The sequence below is a fragment of the Nomascus leucogenys genome, chromosome 8 (genome assembly GCF_006542625.1).
Source record: "Nomascus leucogenys isolate Asia chromosome 8, Asia_NLE_v1, whole genome shotgun sequence".
Classification (NCBI taxonomy): domain Eukaryota; kingdom Metazoa; phylum Chordata; class Mammalia; order Primates; family Hylobatidae; genus Nomascus; species Nomascus leucogenys.
Genome location: NC_044388.1, coordinates 109,382,229 through 109,391,559, shown reverse-complemented (window position 1 = coordinate 109,391,559; position 9,331 = coordinate 109,382,229).

The following is a 9,331-nucleotide window of genomic DNA, read 5'->3' as shown; positions in this document are numbered from 1 at the left end:
TTTGTATCTTCAATTTCTTTCACAAATGTTTTATAGTTTTCAGCATACAGATCTTTCACTTCCTTGGTTGGATTTATTCGCAAGTATTTTTTCTAGCTATCGTAAATGAGATTGTTTTCTTGATTTCTTTGTTAGGGTATAGAAATGCTACAGATTGTTGTACGTTAATTTTATATCCTGCAACTTTACTGATTCCATTTATTCTAACAGCTTATTGGTGGAATCTTTAGGGTTTTCTATAAGATCATGTCATCTGTAAACAGGGACAATTTAACTTCTTCCTTTCCAATCTGGATACCTTTTATTTCTTCCTCTTGCCTAATTATTTTGGCTGAGGGCCAACTTGTTGGGTTTGTTGTTGTTGCTGTTTTTTGTCTGTGTCTTTTGGTGTTTCATGTTGCTGGCTTTTCCAGCACGCAGTTGCAGATATATCAGGCAGAAAGAAAACCCAGGGAACTCCTGTCATGTCATTCTTCAGGTCCCAAGGTCCCTACCTGGTCTGCCTTCTTCTCTCCACCTTTTAGTGTTTGATATACATACGTTTATGTATGTAGTTATATATGAATGTGTAATATCCAGGGAAATATACAGGGCTTTTAACTGTCCTTAGTGTAGGGCATGGGGACAGGTGCATCTATTGTACCTTGCCTGGAAGTGGAAAAATCTTCAAGAAGTCAATTTATCACCACCTGGCATGACAGAACTCCTGGTTTAGTGTCTAGCTGTCCCCACTAAAATCAATCACCATGCCATCAGGCACTCTCTTCCCTGTGTGCTGTGTACTGGGACCTGAAACACCGCCCAGCACCCTGAGAGCACAGGAAGTCTGAGGGGCAGGAAAGAACGAACACGGCTTCTTATGTGCCCCACCCAATAATCCCAAGTCAAGCATGGACCTGGGAGCTGACGTGACAAGCTGGAGGTCAGGCAGTTCTATTACTTAAGCCTGGTTCTTCCTGACTCCAAAGGCCAGGCGCCACCCCATGCTCCTTCCCAGCAGAAGCTGCTTTTCACCGGGTCAGGAGGACAGGATGGCTATTCCTGACCGTTGTACAGCAGTGCCACATCTCCTAGTTTCCAGAACATTTAATGTGTTGCTGTGGAGGCCCGGCAGCTCTGAAGTAGCCCCATGCGCCCAGGAGAAACCGGGCCTGGGTAGGGGTGGGGTGGGGTAGGCTGAGACTTCCAGTATCCCACGTGGGCATCCCATTGCTGAGGGCAACCGCCCCTCCCTGCAAGGGAGGGGAAGGAGCAGGGAGGCACACCCTTCCTCCCTCTGTGTTTCACTGGAGATGACCTGCGTCCGACTGTGGTTGCACCTGGACCAGCCCAGAGGGACTGGAGTGACTCTTCCCGCAGGTGGGGCGCAGCCTGCCTGGGCACAGGGCCTCGCGGCAATCCCTGCGCCCCGCCTCCCTGGGGAATTTCCAGGGGCCGTCCTGCTGCTTGGTGAGCTGGGGATGTGGGGGACCACAGATGAGGCGGGTGCCTAAATTGCTCGGGCGGAGTCCGGCTGCTCTCCCCCTCCAGGCCCCTTCCTGTGTCCTTGGGCCCCTCGGGTCCCTGCACCAGGCCAGCATCGGTCGGGTGTCAGAGGTTCAAGTCCAGGCTGACTCCTCAGATGCACTGACTTTGCCCAGGAGGGCTGGGGAGAGGGCAGCCCCAAAGTGTCATCTTTGATTATTCTTTGTCCCCAAAGCCAGCCTTGGGCATGTGCCCAGCACAGGGAGAGCTGCTGCCTCCGTGGGCTTGAGTCACTTTTGCTTCCTTGCCCCTCTCTGCTCTGTTTGGTTTAAAAAACAAAAACCCACACCCGTGGGCGAGGCGAGGCAAGCCTTGACCCACCCGCTTCCGCCCCTGCAGCCTCAGTCCCCATCCTCCCACGTAGCCAAACTAGGGATGCTGCGGGCGGAGTGGGGACCAGACCTGAGTGGGTTCTGGGTTCGGCTTCCCAGCAGGAGCAGCTGGGGCATCATCAGTCGGGCAGGTGACCCAGGGTCTGAGCAGGACTCTTCCAGGCAGAGGTGGGGCCACCCCTCTGCTTCCCACAGCTGCCTTCTGCTCTGGGAGCAGCCCTGGCTGAGAATACAGTGAAGTAAGGGCTTTGAAATGGTTTTGATTGTAAAAGTAATGTTTAGCCATTCCTTTTTTTTTTTTTTTACTTTTCTTTTCTGAGACGGGTCTCCCTCTGTCACCCAGGCTGGAGTGCAGTAGTGAAATCTGGGCTCACTGCAACCTCCACCTCCCAGGTTCAAGTGATTCTCCTGCCTCAGCCTCCTGAGTAGTTAGGATTACAAGCGCCTGCCACCACACTTGACTAATTTTTGTATTTTTTAGTACAGATGGAGTTTCACCATGTCGGCCAGGCTGGTCTCAAACTCATATCCTCAAGTGATCCACCCTCCTTGTCCTCCCAAAGTGCTGGGATTTTGGCATGAGCCACCACGCGCAGCCATGTTTAGCCATTTTTAAAAGTTGTGAACAGATAATTAAGTCTATTCGCAACATTAGGAAATTTAAGTTAAAATTTAAATGACTCTAGCAAGAATTAGCCTTTAGGTGCCCTGGGTCCCCCTCCTCACCCCCCCCCCCCGCCCACCCTGCCACCTTCTGAGAAGTGTTTTGTAATTTTTCTTATTTATAAAATGGGTTTGATTCAAAACTGACTTTTCCTCTTCACAGAGTCTCACAGGTCCTTCCCCAGGTCCAAGAGGCTCTTCTGTGGCCTGATGAGGAGTAGCTGCCCAGCCGTGGTAGCACCTCCCATCATATGTTAAGGGACACCTCCCCAGGGCCATACCTGGCAGAAGATGGCTTATGATGTCAGAAGCTTGAAAGTAGTGTAAACCAAAGACAAAATTCTAAGCCCACCCCCCAGCCATCGGAATGGACCCCTCCTCTTGGCCAGAGCACTCCAAAGTTAACCTGAAAAACTGGTTCAGGCTGTGAAGAGAAGGTGGGGTGGACATGCCTCATTTATGTCCTCCTCCCTTTTGGAATTCAGCAAAGCTGACCAGCAGGAACAGTAACACAGACCTTAAGTCTGATAAGAGGCATTTACAATCCATTCTCTCTGAAGCCTGCTACCTGGAGGCTTCCTTTGCATGATAAAACTTTGGTCTCCACAACCCCTTACCATAACCTAGACATTCCTTTCTAGTGATAATAACTCAACCAATTGCCAATAAAAAAATTTCAAATCTACCTATAACCTGGAACCTCCCCGCTCCACCTTCGAGTTGTCCCACCTTTCTGGGCAGAAGCAATGTGGATCTTGCATGTATTTGATTGATGTCTCATGTCTCCCTAAAATGTAGACAATTAGGCTGTGCCCAGATCACCCTGGGCACGTGTTCTCAGGCCCTCCTGAGAGCTCTGTCTTGGGCCATTGGTCACTCAGATTTGGCTCAGAATAAATCTCTTCAAATATTTTACAGAGTTTGACTCTTTTTGTCGACAATAAGCTCATGAGATTAAAGCTGTTGGTACTTTAAATTACTTTGAACCTTGAAGGAATGTGATTCTGAGACCCTAGTCAAGCAGCAAGTCGCTGTGAACTTTGCTTCTCCAATTATAGATTAACGCTCTTCCTTTCTTGATTTGTAAATTGTTATGAAAGACTAAATGGCACCAGATGTAAGACCCCTTCCCTTTCTTAGTTACTGACCTTTTGTTACGAATTAACTTCTTTCTTTTCTTGCACCCAACTCAGACCAGTGGTACAAAAGACCCCATGCCTATCAAATTCCATAAGACAGTATGTTAAATATACTTTTCCCGAAGGGAACAAGATATAACCAAACAAATTGCTGCAAGTCATAAGCCAATCTTATGTGGAAAATGTAATCATGCTAAATCTCCTTGTATTTTCCCATTTAAGTGAAGCCCTAATCCCTCCACCTCAGAACACTGAGCCCATTCCTTTAGTGTCTGTGTTTTCTGAGTGGTGGTCCTCAAACTTAGAGTTAGAATAAACTCTATTAACACTGGATTTTGAACCTTTCAATTATTTCAGGTGGCAGAAGAAACACACAGACCCCACCTCTTCCTTTGGAGTTCTGTACTGCTCATTTCAAAGGGATTTCATCCTGCCCTTCGTAACCACCCAAGGGGTTCCTCCTGCTCCCTTTCTACATAAAGACCATGCATTCCAGTAAAGAAAGAGTTTAATAGAACGAGGCCGGCCACACCGCATGGTGGAGAGAGTTTGTACTCAAATCATCTCATCAAAGGCTCATAGGTAGGGGTTTCTCAAGGCAGTCTGGGGGGTCAGGGGTGGCCAAGTAACAGGTACTGATTGGCTGGGGCAGACATGAACTCATAGAGGGTCAAGGCTGTCCTCCTGCAGGCTAAATCGCTTCTTAGGGAGATGCCACAGGAGTGCGGTTGGGGGTTCCAGGTAGAACCATGGGTATCAGACCTGCAAAAAACCTGAAAAGATATCTCAAAAGACCAATCTACAGTTGGGGAAATTGCATATTTTGTCAGAGCAGGTCTACACCTTAGCTCCTCCCTCTAGCCTCATAGCTTTTCATTAGCTCTACACAGGGAGAAGAGTTTTGGGGGAGGCCTGTTGTTATTTAAACTATAAATTAAATGTCTCCCAAGGTTAGCTCAGCCCAAAAGCCCAGGAATCATTAAGGGAAAGGAAAGATGAGGGGCGGGTTAGCTCAGCTCACTCTTATGGTTTTTCTATCCCGAGTTTTTGCGAAGGCGGTTTCACTTTCAGCGTGGTCGTTCTCCTAACCTCTCCTGCTTCCTCAGGTCTTCACCCCAAACCAGCACCCACCCTGCACTCCCAGGGTGTACCCTCCCTTCCCTCCTGCTCACCTGGGCCCAACCCAGGTTCCCCCCAGGAGCTGTGGAAGGGCCCAGTGGTGCCACCTTGGCCTCCAGGCATCACTCTCCAGCTTCTTCCCTCCTCCCTCCACAGGAACCTTGCCTCAAACGTCAGTCTCGCTGCTCTCTGCTGCACTCAACCTCTTCCTGGCAAGTGTGCCCCTCCCCTATTGAAAAAGAAGCCATCACCAGCCTCTCGTGCCCACCCCCATCTAGGCCCCCCACTCCCCTCCAGTCCCTGTGTCTTGGAAGAGCCTGTGGATCACAGGGGCTGGGAAATTCGGCTTGTCATCCCCGCCAAGCAAACACATGCTCTTATCCAGGGCCCCTCAGTGGGTGAAGGCTGAGCCCCAGTAAAGGATAGATCATCACTGTCAGAGGTGAGTGAACTAGAGTGACTCCATGTTGAGTAGGGGCTGGGTAAAATGAGGCTGAACCTTCTGCAGTGCATTCTCAGGGGGTTAGGCATTCTTAGTCACAGGATAAGATAGGAGGTTGGCAGGATTAGTATCACAAGAGACAGGTCACCAAGACCCTGCTGATCAAACAGGATGCAGTAAAGAAGCCGGCCAAAACCCACCAAAGCCAAGATGGCGACAAAAGTAACCTCCAGTCATCCTCACTGCTCATTATGCGCTAATTATAATGCATTAGCTGCTAAAAGACACTTGCACCTGCACCACAACAGTTTACCAATGCCATGGCAACGTCCAGAAGTTACCCTATGTGGTCTAAAAAGGAGAGGGACCCTCAGTTCAGAAAAATCCCCTCCCCTTTCTTGGAAAACTCACAAACAATCCACCTGCTGTTGGGCATATAATCCAGAAATAAGTATAAGTATACTCAGCTGAGACCCAAGAACCCTGTCTTGGGGTTTGGACTGGGACTCCTTTCTGGTAACAATACTAGGGTACCTGGAGCCTCACATCCCGGGGCAAGTGGTGCAGAAGCCGGAGCCATCAGCAGCCACCCCTGTCAGGCTCCTATGTGGACTCCTTGGTGCAGGACATTTGGTTTACCAGGCCTGAGAGACCCATACCCGAAGCGCTAGCCCAGCCCCATCACCACAGCACAGCCCCACCACTGCAGCCCAGACACACCACTGCAGCCCGGCCCCACCACTGCAGCCCAGACACACCACTGCAGCCCGGCCCACCACGGCAGACCAGCCTCACCACTGCAGGCCAGCCCCACCACTGCACCCCAACCCCACCACTGCAGCCCAGGCCCTGCAGTTGTTGTCCCTGCTAGGTCTGTGTGGAGGAATCAGAGAGAAAACTCTGGGAAGTGCTAGACACATGGGAGGCCCTCAAGGAGTGCCGCCTGGCACTGGGAACTCTGTTTCTGTGGCGCTTACTGGACAGATGGCTCCTTTGCAGATTTTTATTCCAAAACTAAGCTCCCATCACCCAGTCCTGTCCTACCTACTGGCAGAGCTTGTCCCTGGATCCAGGCTGTCTCCTCTGCATCAAATCCGGTGGCCTCGAGTCCCAGCTCTGCTTTGCAAAGGGGCTTTTCAAAGCCCTGTCTGCCCTGCTGTGAGATGGGGTCACCCAGCTGCCCCCCGGGGGGTGGTGTTGCTGATGGAGCAGGTGAGGACAATGCCAAGAGCTGCACGTGGTCTGGCTTTCCCAGGCTGGATGTGCCCCTCTGATCCTCAGTCTCCCCACATGGACAATGGGTGATGCCGACCACCCACACTAGGTTTGCCCCAGAGTCAAAGTGAGCTCCTTGAGGACAGGGATCTGACCCCCACACAGGGCCCCCCAGGATCTGCTTGAGGAGGCGCCAGGCAGTTCTCCCGGAAGGCAGGGGGCGTCTTCAGAGCTCTCTGGGTTGAGTGGGCCTAGGCCATCGCTGCCTCTGCCCAAGTCTTTCTAGAGGCTTCCCAAGTACCAGAGCTGCCCTGGAGGGCCAGGGTTACCGGAAAGCCCAAAGGGAGAAAGTCAGAGAGACACCAGCACACCCAAGAAGTCCAGGGCCTTGGGGACACCAAGGGTGAACGCTGTGCTGTGAAGGGCAGGCCTGGCCCGGAGAGAGGGAGCCTGCGGAGGAGACGGGAGATCTCTGGGTACTCTTCCGAGGAAGCCCCTGGATCTCCCACTGTGTTCTGCTCTCCGGGGCGTGCAGGTGTCAGGATGGTGCCTGGTACAGCTGGTTTTGGGCAGAAGCCCCGCCCGTGGCCTGCACGTTGGGTGTCTGCGTGTTGGGTCCCTGCTCTGCAGCCTCAGCAGGTACTGTGACGGGGCATGGCTGGGCAGGGACCTAGCCAGCTCTTTGTATCAGCTGCCTTCACACAGCAGGGTTTGCTTTGCACATTACATCCCTGTGAACATACAGGTGCGATTAGTTTGCTGGTTTGTGGCAGGGTGGTTTTCTCTTCTTCCTAAAAATGGCTTTAGTGGATTTTTAGCTTTCTGGGTTTCGTCTGAACCAATGACTTGGAATTTAAGACAATGGCTACATGCTTTTGACTCGGTTTGGGATTTGTGATCGAAAACGGTTCTTGGTTCATTTGTTATATGGCTAGAATATGACATGACTTTTCATGTGTTTTAAAAAATATAATGAGGCGGCGGCTGCGTCCACATCGACCAAGACTGGAGCGAAGTTTAGGGAAGGGACAGAATCGCCGGGGAGTGCCCTTGTTGTTGCTGGGGGACTCCCAGCCTTCCCTGTGGCCCGAGAAGGAGAAGCAGTGGCTCTGTGAAGCAGGCATGGAGAGGAGAAAACTGGAGTTATTAGCATACCCTAGTACATCTTACAACTTTCCCTTCCATGTTAGCACTTTAGTGCTGGAGTCTCAGTTTTCTTAACATTGAGACAATAAATGCGCGTTGTGTCTTGTAGATGGCATAAAGAGTAAATAAGTTTCAGCGTTGTTCTGGAAAATGTTAGAATGTCTCCACTTGGGTCGTGTATTCGGCTAGTCCAAGTGGACAGCAACTTCCTGCTACCTTCCCTCCATGAAAACAGCCATACAGACAAGTCTCTCATCTGAAGAACCAATTAGATTTAGCTAATTAGAATTAATCCTTGCTTTCCTTGCCATCATCTGTAAAATAGTTTGATGGACAGACCACTTTATACCTTTGCAATACGGTCTCTGTGGGCAAAAAACAAATATCGGTAATGCAGACAGCAGGATGTGAAAAGTTCTGTTGCACGTTTTTTTTTTTTTTGAGACGGAGTCTCACTCTGTCTCTCAGGCTGGAGTGCAGTGGCACGATCTCGGCTCACTGCAAGCAAGCTCCACCTCCTGGGTTCACGCCATTCTCCTGCCTCAGCCTCCCGAGTCGCTGGGACTACAGGCGCCCGCCAACACACCTGGCTAATTTTTTGTATTTTTAGTAGAGATGAGGTTTCACCAGTTGCATGTATTTTTAATTCTGTGGCTGTCACATGATACAGAATGGAACTGAATGGAGATTTCCCTTTTGCTTCTTAGGGTTGGAAATATTCCCATGAAAATGTTCAGATTTGGAATTTGAAAGCCACCAAATGAATCTTTATGTATAAATCCTTGTAAACGATAGATTCCATAAGTGAGACTTTTATGTATTTCAGGTGGGAGCCTACTGGCATATATTTTTAAATGTTCATATTACTTAGAATCTCCAATAGGAAGTCTTTATTTGAAATAGTTGAATCAGTGTTCTCGTATTTTCCTTTCAGCAAGATCTGTTAGGTTTTTACCCCTTCAAAAATAAGTTTTATTTCATCTGCAAATTGCGGCAATATTATAATGATCAGAAACTACGTAAGGCATGTTATATAGGCTTGTCAGTTCCCATTTTTCTTAACAACAATAAATATCACCTTTCTTCTTTTTAAAATGACACATATTTAGGCCGGGCGTGGTGGCTCACGCCTGTAATCTCAGCCCTTTGGGAGGCCGAGGCAGGAGGATCATGAGGTCAGGAGATCCAGGCCATCTGGCTAACATGGTGAAACCCTGTCTCTATTATAAATACAAAAAAATTAGCAGGGCATGGTGGCAGGTGCCTGTAGTCCCAGCTACTCGGGAGGCTGAGGTAGGAGAATGGCGTGAACCCAGGAGGCGGAGTTTTCAGTGAGCCGAGATCGTGCCAGTGCACTCCAGCCTGGGCAACAGAGCGAGACTCCGTCTCAAAAACCAAACCAAACCAAACCAAACAACAAAACATATTTAAACACTTAGAAAATAAAGTTAACACTTACTGAAGTCCTGGTACTACACTCTGCTAGTACTAAAAGGAAGCAGGTTGGAACATATATATGGCCTATCATTTATAACAGAATTAACTTGTCGAATGTCTATAAATGATTTTTTTTTTGTAAAGGAAAAATTGATACTGGAAAAGATTGTTGTGCATAGTTATTAGTCATTTGTAAGCTCGCTTAAGTATTTCTTAGTTCAACATAGACATTTTTTTCTCCTTACCATGCATTTTTAAAAATAGTCTATTACTTGACTTTGAACTTAAAGCTTTAATCATAATTTCTCATGTAT